The sequence below is a fragment of the Urocampus carinirostris genome, chromosome 9 (genome assembly GCF_059441175.1).
Source record: "Urocampus carinirostris isolate Australia breed hairy pipefish chromosome 9, RoL_Ucar_1.0, whole genome shotgun sequence".
NCBI lineage: Eukaryota > Metazoa > Chordata > Actinopteri > Syngnathiformes > Syngnathidae > Urocampus > Urocampus carinirostris.
Genome location: NC_142357.1, coordinates 32,526,525 through 32,538,573, shown reverse-complemented (window position 1 = coordinate 32,538,573; position 12,049 = coordinate 32,526,525). Strand labels below are relative to the sequence as shown.

At 42.6% G+C, this 12,049-nt stretch overlaps 1 pseudogene; it reads left to right on the top strand.

The window, feature by feature from the left end:
• The first annotated feature begins 312 nt into the window (after positions 1-312).
• On the top strand, positions 313-446 carry LOC148360099 (U2 spliceosomal RNA; annotated as a pseudogene).
• Positions 447-12,049: the final 11,603 nt, after the last annotated feature.

The following is a 12,049-nucleotide window of genomic DNA, read 5'->3' as shown; positions in this document are numbered from 1 at the left end:
AAGCAATTTGAGAAGTAATTCTGTTATTCCTAACTGAATGAGTCGGAAGGCATTGTGGGAAGTAATTATTATTATAAACACATAGCCCCACGTATTCAAAATGTAGGACCTTGACTCAGCGTTTTGGCTGAGAGCAAGTGTCTCGGCTCCTTGGCTTTGTAGCGTATTATGAATTGACCGATAATGGATAATTAATAAAGAAAATAGAACTATAAACCTTACAACCCCCCCACGATTTCAACTCTTGTTTCTCTTCATTTCGATTAAATCGGAAATGGGCATCATGTATAGCTCTTGGTTGTACGGGCATGTATAGCTCTTGGTCGTATAGAGGATAGGGTGTAATAACACTGATTTTTGCAATCGGGAGATGGAATAAGAGCTTGCTCTGTCCACTCCACGCATCGGCCCGGTATTGCAGTACCTCCGGGAACGGTGCATTCGCAATGGTCGCTGCTTGGCTCTGTGGCTAGGACCTTGGCTCGGCCTCTTGGCTGAGAGCAAGTGTCTCGGCCCCTTGGCTTTGTAACGTATTATGATTTGACCGATAATGGATAATTGATAAAGAATATAGAACAATAAACCTTGCAAAATCCCCCCGCCACACCCCTATTTAATTGGGAGAAATAGCAAAATAGTAGGTTGTTCAATTCCGGGCCCTTACCATTGCTATCTGGTTCTATCCCTCTGGCCACCATTGTTGTCCAATTGTGGTCAGTGATAAAATGTATTGATTTATCAAAAAAGTGCACAAATAAGCTCATGCATATCATTTAGTTTCTTTTGTCTGGGTGCGCTTTATAGTCTGGAAAATATGGTTCTGTCATGATTACCGATGTGATGCACCTCTGCCTGCTCCTTTGGCGCCAACGGCCTCAGACTCTGATTGGCTCGTGTCCCTATTTAAACCCACCCCTTTCTGTCACCTGTTGTGAGTCCGTCTGCGAACCTCAGTTTGCACTAGGCAAGCCTTTTTGACCCTGACCCCCACCTGTCTATGCTTCCGTCTGTTCCCTGGCTTTGACCCGTTTTTGATCCTGACCACGTCTACTCTCCTCTCCTGGCTTACGACTCGTTTCCGACCCGACCACGTTTTTGATCTCCTGTCCCGGTTACTGACCCGTTTTTTTGTTCTCGACACTTCCATTGCTCGCCACGGAAGTCCCACTTCCGCATTCAGATTCCGCGCCCTTACCATTGCTGTCTGGTTCTATCCCTGTGGCCACCATTGTTATCCAATTGTGGTCAGTGATAAAATGTATTGATTTATTAAAAAAGTGCACAAATAAGCTCATTCATTTCCAATTTTGTCTGCATATAAGCCGCACCGGATTCAAAGGCGCATGTTGAAAATTCTGGCCAATTTGGACTTTTTAGGTGCGCTTTATAGTCTGGAAAATATGGTTCTCTCATGATTACCGATGTGCTGCACCTCTGCCTGCTCCTTTGGCGCCAACGGCCTCGGACCCTGATTGGCTCGTGTCCCTATTTAAACCCACCCCTTTCTGTCACCTGATGTGAGTCCGTCTGCAAACCTCAGTTTGCACTAGGCAAGCCTTTTTTGACACTGACCCCCACCTGTCTTTGCTCCCGTCTGTTCCCCGGCTTTGACCCGTTTTTGATCCTGACCACGTCTACTCTCCTCTCCTGGCTTACGACTCGTTTCCGACCCCCGACCACGTTTTTGATCTCCTGTCCCGGCTACTGACCTTTTTTTTCGTTCTTGACACTCCCTTTGCTCGCCACGGAAGTCCCACTTCCGCGTTCAGAGCGACCTGCTTCCCGCGTCCGGCAAAGCCCCAATCGTGGGCACTACCCTTTCCCTTTCTTCTAATAAAACTTGTGAGAAACGAAACGCAAGTGGGTCCTGTCTCCGTTCTGGTCTTCACGGGTTCCTTTTTGTGGCTCTAAACATATGGGTATTTTTGGGGTCCATTCTGGCAACATTTTGGATTGTGGACCCCTTTGATGGGATAAGAGCTGGTGGAGAATGGGACACTTGATGTAGGATTCCGGGACCAACGGGCTCTTGTCATGTGGGGCGCGAGGCAAGTCGGGGTTATCCTCAGAGACGCGGCGAGGTGAAGTGGGTGAGCATGTATGAGGTCCGCCCAGCTGTTATGGGTCCTAATGTCCTACAGATGTGCAGGAGCCGGCCCCGCTAAGTCCTCGCACATGCCAGAGGAGGGGGGGTATCAAAGCACACACGCCTTATGCACGCACAGACTTTTAAGGCCCTGTGTGCTGAAATCACTGTCATTAGCCATTTAGTGAAATGATACATGCAATTAAGATCAGTCTTGAATTTAGGACTCAGTTTTTTTATGTGTAACAGGAGCACATGTGCTCTGCCAACGTTATTAAAGCTCAGAGCTACTATTTTTTATCTATTAGTGCGAAGAGCTACCAGTTTGATACCCTAAATAACAATTATGGCATGTTATTACTATGTTGTTACTATATTCTAACCTATGTTCCCTCTAATTTTTCACCTATCTGAGCAAATATACAAGCTCCCTGAGCAAACTGAGGACTACTGTGAGCAACATCAGATATGCATGCTTTATTTTTAAATAAGTAATTTGGTCCACTTAAAAAAAAGACAAAAATCTGAAAAATGTGATGTGTAGATGTTATACAGTATGTGAGAGTCCTGCTTTGGCGTGGCCGAGGGTCCTGTTCTGGAAGATATGAGACATATACACCTTTCAGACATTTTGCTCACATTAAAACAATCACATTTTGCACAATGATTTTTGCAAGCAATACTACCAAAAATACTACAGAAAGACTACTATGGAAACATTACAAAAACACTACAGAAATAATACTACAAGAATACTACACAAATAATACTAAAAAAAATATGACAGAAAAGTTACTAAAGAAATACTTAAAAAAATACTACAGAAATACTTCTATGGAAATACTACTGTAACACTACAGAAATACAACTACAACATTAAGACATAGGTTCTAACCAGGTTATGGTTTTCTAGAGGCAGAGTTAGAATAAGCTTAGTCAATCACTACAACATCATGCCACTTTGTAATCAAATTTCCTAGAAAATTACAATGACCCATAACCGATGAGCTATGTTCCGATCCTAACTGCTTCTCTGATTCAGTCCAGCTTTTGTTACAGTAGCACTAAACATAGAAAAGATGGTTTCAAACCACCAGGTAGTACATGCTAAAGGTTAGCTTAGCTGTTTTTTTTTTCTTCTTCTCGACATATTATTTTTGTTCCCACGAGCAATTTGTTTCAGGCAGTTTATTAATTCCAATGTTTATCTCTAATGTAAAATACTTTAGAACAGGGGTGTCAAACTCATTTGAACTCGGGGGCCACACGATAGAACAAACATTCTGTCGGGGGCCGGACTAGTAGATTCAAGAGAAAGAAAAAGAGAGATAAAGAAATAAGAGAAAGAGGGAGGGACGAGGAGAGAGGGCAGGACAAAGAAAGAAAAAGAGAGAGAGGGAGAGAGCGTGAGAAACAAAAGATAACAAGTCATGAGAGAGGGAGAAGAAAGGGAGAGGAAGAAAGATATCCAAAGAGAAATAGAAAGACAGAAGGAGAGAAAGGAGAAAAGAAAGTGCAAAAGGTAGTAAGAGAGAAAGAGAAAAGAGAGTAAAGGAAAAAAGGAAGAGGGAGCAAAAGAGGTTAAAAGACAGAGAGAGAGAAAGAGACAAAGAGCAACAAAGGAAGAGAAAAAGAGAGACACAGAGAGTGAAAGAGACAGAGTGGGAGAAAAGGTGTGGAAACGAAAGAGAGAGAGAGAGAGACAGAGAGAGAGCAATAAATACAGGTACAGTGTCATTGTTCGAGGCACCTGGCTTTGGCAACATCAAGTTGACATATTTCAACCTGCAGCTTGTTTTTCTCTTGCGCTTCTCTGAGTGTTTTCTCGTGGGCCGGATTCAATCCTTTAGCGGGCCTGATCTGGCCCGCGGGCCGCCTGTTTGACACCTGTGCTTTAGAGGGTAAGTACAAAAAAATAATCTGACAGTGTTGTGAGAAAAACCTGAATACGTGTACTATGGCAGTGTGTATTACAAAAACATTTCAGATACTTTTCCTGTTCCTCCTCTTAAAATATTGACCCTGTTATAATCATGTTAGGACGCCCCCCAAAAAATCAAGTTGTGGTATAAAAAGCTCCAGTGTGCGCTGGCGCAAAACTCACGCAGAGGCGTTCATCGGAGGGCCGGGGTGAAGAACGCAAGGTTGCTTTGCCGCGAGTGCTCACCAGGGGCTTGAACCTTTCGCAGCTCGCTTACTTTGGATGGCCCCTCCGCGAAGGCAACATTAGATATAATGAAACATTCATTTCCACTCTCCCTCCGCCGTTCACTTCCAACCGGGACATTCTGACTGGGAGCCTTTTTTTTTGGACATGTTGATCCAATGCCGAGTTCGGACAACACGGAACATTTGATTACCTCTGGGCTTTGTTTTTGCTGTAAATACCGGGAAATTCGGGAAAGTTGTTTCAGGCCCACACAAACACACCTTACTGTAAAAAGAATTCAAGGCATTTGTTGAATAAAGCTCTCCAAATAAATGCTCATCATCTCTTTCAATCGGAGGCATGTTTCAAAGTGCTCTTTTATGAAGAGACTGACACCGAATGAGACATTAAATACCAGCCGAGAGTCCCTAGCGCAAATATAACTGCAGTCCAAAAATATCAAAATATATCTGGTTCATTTCAAAACTCCTCTGATTTGTTGGAAAGTCCTCCTGGAATCACAGCATGTGTATACAACACTTGACAGTTTGATGTGATCCATTTCTTCTTGACAACTACTTGTGCTTTTTATTTATCTCATTAGCCGTACCGCTTATCCTCAGTAGGGTCGCGGGGGGGCTGGAGCCCATCCCAGTCATCTTCGGGCAGTGGGCAGGGGACACCCTGAACTGGTTGCCAGCCAATTGCAGGGCACACGGGGACAGACAACTCACTCGCTCATTCACACCTAGGGACAATTTGGACCGGCCAATTCACCTGAAATGCATGTCTTTGGAATGTGGGAGGAAACCGGAGTGCCCGGAGGAAACCCACGCAAGCACGGGGAGAACATACAAACTCCGCACAGGAAGTCTGGAGCTGGATTTGAACCCACGCAGGAGGTTCCCATGACATGAACTGTGCCGCACAAGCGCTAACCACTGCGATTGCATTCTATTAGAGTAATTAGGGTAATTAGACGGATTTATAGCTACTCTAGACCTATTGTACATGGAGTACATCAGTTTTTATTATAAATGCATATTTTCAATGCAAACTACAAGTTCAAACTAATGTTAGGAACAATGCTTCCTGTAATTTTCCACGGGTCGGAGCGTTCACACAAAGTCGGGGAGCAACGCTTGAAACAACAGTGAGCAACCATAATACCAAGTGTGGCAAGATAATTCATTATTAAACATGTCCAAAACTTGATATCACGTTATATTTTGCTGAGTTTCCGGCAATGCAAAATTATTTTTCCCTTTTGAATGAATTGACTCATGGACTATTGCAAAATTTGTCAGCCTACAAACGTCGTTTGTTCTTACAATTCTTTCACAATATATATTTTGTTGCATAATATTAACATTTTTGGGGGCTTATTGAGTCGGTTGTAAGATGCAGAACTGTACTTAATCACATTTTTTAGTGGAAGTACAATGTTGGCAACAAGATTCACGTGATATAATTGGAAATTATTTGAATGCAACACAAACTTTTTCTTCTTTTTCCATGTTTTTTTCTACTTTTTTTAAACTTTTTTCTTTTTGTTCTCTATTTACTTTTTCCTACATTTCTTTCTTTTCCTTTTTTTCTGGCTTTTTTTCTAAATTATCCTTATTTTTTTCTCTTCCTTTTGTTTCTTTTTTTCTCAGCTTTTCACTACTTTTTCATTTTGTTCTATTCCCCCTTCCTTGAAGTCATGTTGTGCATAATTTTACATAATATTTGGTCATGTTGGGATTAAAGAAGCAAAAACAACCTGAAGAGCCGTTTAAGACCCGAAAGAGCCGGTTCCTTTTAGTGAGCCGAGCCGAAGAAGCCGGTTCTCTACTAGCTTTACTCAACTTCGTTCGACTTCGACTCGACTTCAAAATACCGCATTTAGGACACAACGTCGGGGGAACCCGTGTATTTTTACCTTCATGCACTGTAACTTAGACTTAAGTCGCTTCTTAATTAGTAATTTTGAGCCCTCATTTTTGTGCACCGGCTCGATTTTCTTGTGCGCTGAGAATGTGTGAGCGGTGCGCAATTGTGCACGCATGCAGTTTAGAGGGAACACTGGTCAGGAACTTTAAGCGGAAATACAAAGTTCAGTCTGATATCAAGAAATCACGAGCCCAAGGGGCAAACAGGGAACTAAAACTTTGGGAATTGGCTAATAACACAAAAATGTGCAAACGGTAGCAAGCTGAAAACTGAAGTTGCGGTATTCCATTGAACCTGTACAACGCCTCAAAAAAGCTATGAAAATCTTGCTTCAAAATGTCATAGAAAGACTATTGCTAAGATTTTCAGATTGAAAACTTATATATAATCTGCCAATAGAAACTTCTCGAGAAGCAGTTCATCTCTAGCCTCATAATTTACCAACATTCTCCTCACCCGAAATTCAACAAACACGTGAAGGATCTTCCCGAAACCTTGGTCTTCTTATCTACGCCAGTAACCAGTGTTGTATCTTTCTACACCAGAAACTATCTTCTTCTTCTAAGCCAGAATCCAGGGTGTTCTTTTTGTCTACACCAGAAATTAGTGTTTCCTTCTTGTACGGCAGAAATCAAGCTCTTGCACTTCTACACCAGAAACTAACGTATTTTTCTATGCCAGAAATGAGGGTCTTATTTTTCTAAGCCAGAATCTAAGGTCTTCTTACTCTACGACAGAAACTAGGTCTTCTATAACAGAAGCTAGGGTCTTCTTCTATGCCAGAAACCAATGTTTCCTTATTTTACAACCGAAACTAGCATTGTTCTACGCCAGAAACTACCGTCTTCTTCTATGCCAGAAACTAGCGTGTTCTGTTTCTTCTACACCAGAAACTGTTGTTTGCTTCTTGTGTGTCAGAAACCAAGCTCTTGTACCTCCACGCCAGAAACTAACGTCTTTTTCTATGCCATAAACGACGGTCTTATATTTCAAAGCCAGAAACAAGGGTCTTCTATGCCAGAAACTAGGGTCTTCTTCTAAGTCAGAAAGCAGGGTCTTCCTCTACAATAGAAACTAGGGTCTTCTTCTATGCCAGAAACGTCTGATTCCTTCTTTTACACCTGAAACTAGCATCTTCTTCTAGGCCAGAAACTAGCATCTTTTCTTTGCCAGAAACAAAGGTGTTCTTTTTCTATGCGAGACACAAGGGTCTTCTTCTATGCCAGAAACCATGTTTTTCTTCTTCTATGCCAGAAACCATCTTTTTCTTCTTCTATACCAGAAACCAAAGTCTTCTTCCTCTAAGCTAGAAACCCGGGTCTTCTTCTACGCCAGGAACTAGCGTCTTTTTCTATGCCAGAAACCAGGGTGTTCCTTTTCTTCTACACCAGAAACGGGGGTTTCCTTCTTGTACGGCAGAAACCAAGCTCTTGTACTTCTACGCCAGTCTTTTTCTATGCCAGAAACGACGGTCTTCTTTTTCTATGCCAGAAACGACGGCTTATTTTTCTATGCCGATGTCAGGAACCTTGGTCTTTTTTCTTTTTCAACCCTGACTCCCACACTCCGTCTGTTTCCCGGCTTCGACACGTTTTTTAAACCTGACCACGTGTACTCTGCTCTCCTGGCTTTCGACTTGTTTTTGACCCGACCATTTTTTTTGCTGTCCTGTCCCGGCTGCTGACCCGTTTTTTCCGCTCCCATCGCTCGCCACAGAAGTTCCACTTCCGTGTTCAGAGCAACCTACTTCCAGCGACCAACGATCACCGGATCGTGGGTGCAATCCTTTCCTTTCTTCCCAATAAAACTAAGAGAAACGTAACGCAAGTAGGTTCTGTCTCCGTTATCGTCCTGACATTTTACTTGTATTTGAGTGATATTATTCTGAAGTAACAGTACTTTTACTTGAGTAAAATCTTTGGCTATTCTACCCACATGGGGTGGCATTAGCTCAGGAGGTAGAGCGCTCGTCTTGGGATCAAGAGATCGCAGGTTTGATTCCTGGCTCCTCCGTGTTATATGTCGAAGTGTCCTTGGGCAGGACACTGAATCCCTAATGCCCCCAATAAACAGGTCGGCGCCTTTCATGGCTGCATGGCCGCTATTGGTGTCTGAGTGTGTGTGTGAATAGCGTCAGGATGATGAGTGCTCGTCTTGGGATTAAGAGGTCGCAGGTTCGATTGCCAGCTCCTCCGTATTCCACGGACAGACTGAGGAGACCATTTCTTCCTCATGCCATGAGGCTCTTTAACTCCACCCGGGGGAGTAAAAGCCCAAATTAAACCCCACGTTTGCATATTACCCTATTGTTATTACAGTGTGTATTTTATGTAGCACTATTATATTGGGTATTTCTGTATTCTCACACTTTTATTTTATTATTTTTTATTCTCAACACAAGGATACTGCTGGAAGTGTGAATTTCACTACGGGGATGAATGAAGTGTCTATCTATCTATATATCTATCTTATATGTCAAAGTGTCCTTGGGCAGGACACTGAATCCCTAATGCCCCCAATAAGCAGGTAGGCGCCTTGCATGGCTGACTCCCTATTGGTGTGTGAGTGTGTGTGTGAATGGGTAAGTGTGAAGCACATTATGAAGCGCTTTGGGGGGTCTTCATTGACTTGAAAAGCACTATATAAATACCATTTTACCGTTTACCTCTGTCACAAATATGTATTTTCACTCTACTTCAATGGAAAGATGTATTATTTTGAAAAAGAAATGTTCACGATATATTTTTTGTCATTTGAAGGATGTTACACTTCTCAGGTAGATCCCATAATCTTGCATCACCTGCATGCCAGTTTGACCAAGGAACAAAAATGACTTTTGTGCAACGTTACCCTCGAATGCTTTTATGAAGTAAGTGAGCTAAAACACCTCTTTGTTAATTTGTTTGCTTTGTCACGTATCGTTAACTTACCCAGTTCACTTTGCGTTTGCCTCTTGCGTGACTCCACTTAAACATCACACCTGTTACTCTGCAACCTCTAAAGTTTTTCGGCATCACGGTCTTGCCACGGAACCCTGCGTGATTGAGTGGGTCTGGGGTCCTGATCTAATTGCATGCTGGGGTATTTTTTCAGGAAGGCCTGTGTTTACCCGCAGTGTGTGACAGCAGTCGTGGAGATGCCTGTTATAATGGCGTTTATTTACGTTCACACTCACTTACACTGGCCAGGGCCTGGCACTGGAAGCAGGGGGACACGTTCCTGTTGAGAAACGTCATCGCGGGGAGGGGTCCACTTGAGCTGTGGGGTCAGATGGAGGGATTACTCCGATTGCAGATGCGTGACGACTGCTAAATAATGTGACCTTGGTGAACCGCAGTCAGTTTTAGTGTAACGGGTGCAGGGTTACTTTGACTTGATTACTTTCAATAACTTTTGGATTACTCCAATAGCAAATATGCTAATAAAAGACAAACAAAACTAAATATGAATAAAATGATGACTCGCAACACGTGGTAAGCGTTCTCTCCTGGCTTTGATCTCTTTGATCTCCGGCAAAACCAACATAAAATGCGACAGAAACAAAATGAAAAGAAATCCAAACAGCTTGCCAACTTCATTTTTGCCGTTCCATGTGTTCCGTTAGTCCCCAAGCCTGCACAAATTTAGTAATTTTATTCATATTTAGTTTATTTTGTCTTTTATTCACATATTTGATATTGGAGTAATCCAAAAGTAATTGAAAGTAATCAAGTTAAAGTAACCCTACCCAACCCTGAACGGGTGTAATATTAACTTTTGTTTTGTTGAAATTCCAGCTGAAATATGTTTGTATATTTTGTGTACAAGTGTCCCGCAATGACGAGTCCAACAGTGCCACCTGCTGGTATGGGGTAAGGTTTAGTTTAGCCTCTGATGTTATGACCACACAGGGACCACACAGGGACAGACAACTCGCTCGCTCATTCACACCTAGGGACAATTTGGACGGGCCAATACACCTGAAATGCATGTCTTTGGAATGTGGGAGGAAACCGGAGTGCCCGGAGGAAACCCACGCAAGCAAGGGGAGAACATACAAACTCCGCAACAGGAAGTCCGGTAGCTGGATTTGAACCCACACAGGAGGTTCCCAAGACCTTAGAACTGTGGCGCACACGCGCTAACCACTGCGCCGCCGTGCTGCCCTCTATTCTATTCTACTTTGGGGCGGCAGTAGCTCAAGAGGTAGAGCGCTCGTCTTGGGATCAAGGGATCCCAGTTCGAATCCCGGCTCGTCCGTGTTACATGTCGAAGTGTCCTTGGGTAAGACACTGAACCCCTAATACCCCCAATAAGCAGGTTAGCGTCTTACATGGCTGCAAGGCCGCTATTGGGAAATGTGGAGCACATTTTAAAGCGCTTTGGGAAGTCATTGACTTGAAAAGCGCTATATAAATGCAGATCATTTCATTTCATTTCCATTCTATTCTATTTTATTCTATTAGCTGTTTTTGGGGCACCCGAGACAACAGCACTCCCAAGTAACATGTGTCCATTTCTCCGACAGATGTGCAAGAAAATTGATGGACATTCCAATGTTTGGACTGTGACATAACCCTCTAAGAATCAGAAGAGGACAGTCCTGTGGTAGGTTCACCTCTGTCTGGACCACCAAGACCCTGTGTTTATTATTTAACAACATGTCCTGGTGTACGCAACCTGGGCGCTGCTCTGGAGGGCGGCCAGCAGGAAGGCGGAACATTGGCAAAAGGGTTGGAAAGGAGGTAAGAAGAATGGCTTTTAGGGCTGTTTTGGGTTAGTCTCCCGGGCCAAGGGGGCACAAGGGAGCCAGAGGCCGGCAGACGCATCACAGCTTCCCCCCCTCCTAGGTGTCATTGTTATGACATGTGTGCCGCTCCAGTGTTTTCACTCACAACAACGGCACTTCATCTTGCAGGGTGGCCAGCCTCATAAAATAAAAGAGAAAATCGGACAATCTTGTTTAGGTCCTGTTACACTTTTGCTTTACTTCCTGTGGGTCATGATGCCGGTTATGAATAAGCAAAACATGGATTAGTGAAGAGCTTCACCCTTACCTAACAGGTACACAGGGTTGGGTAGGGTTACTTTAACCCAATTACTTTCAATTATTTTGGATTACTCCAATACCAAATATGCTAATAAAAGACAAAAGAAACTAAATATGAATAAAATGACTCCATTTTGTGCAGGCTTGGGGAGTCACGGAATACATGGAACGGCAAAAATGATGTTAGCAAGCTGTATTGATTTATTTTCATTTTGTTTCTGTCTCATCTTATGTTAGTTTTGCCGGAGATCAAAGAGATCAAAGCCAGGAGAGAAAGCTTACCATGTGTTGTGAGTCATCATTTTATTCATATTTAGTTTCTTTTGTCTTTTATTAGCATATTTGGTATTGGACTAATCCAAAAGTAATTGAAAGTAATCAAGTTAAAGTAACCCTACCCAACCCTGAGATAGATAGATATATGGATAGATGGATAGATAGATAGATAGATAGATAGATAGATAGATAGATAGATAGATAGATAGATAGATAGATAGATAGATAGATAGATAGATAGATAGATAGATAGATAGATAGATAGATAGATAGATGCTTTATTCACACTTCCAGCAGTATCCTTATGTTGAAAAATAAAATATTAAAATAAAAGATATAGAATACAAAAATACCCAATATAACGTGTTGATATAGATTATTTAAATAGTGCTACGGAAAATACACACTGTAATAAAAATAGGGTAATATGCAAATGTGGGGGTGGGGTTTAATGTGGGCTTTTACTCCCCCAGGTGGAGTTAAAGAGCCTCATGGCATGAGGAAGAAATGATCTCCTCAGTCTGTCCGTGGAAGAAGACTGTGACAGCAGTCTGTTCGCTGAAGCTGCTCTTCT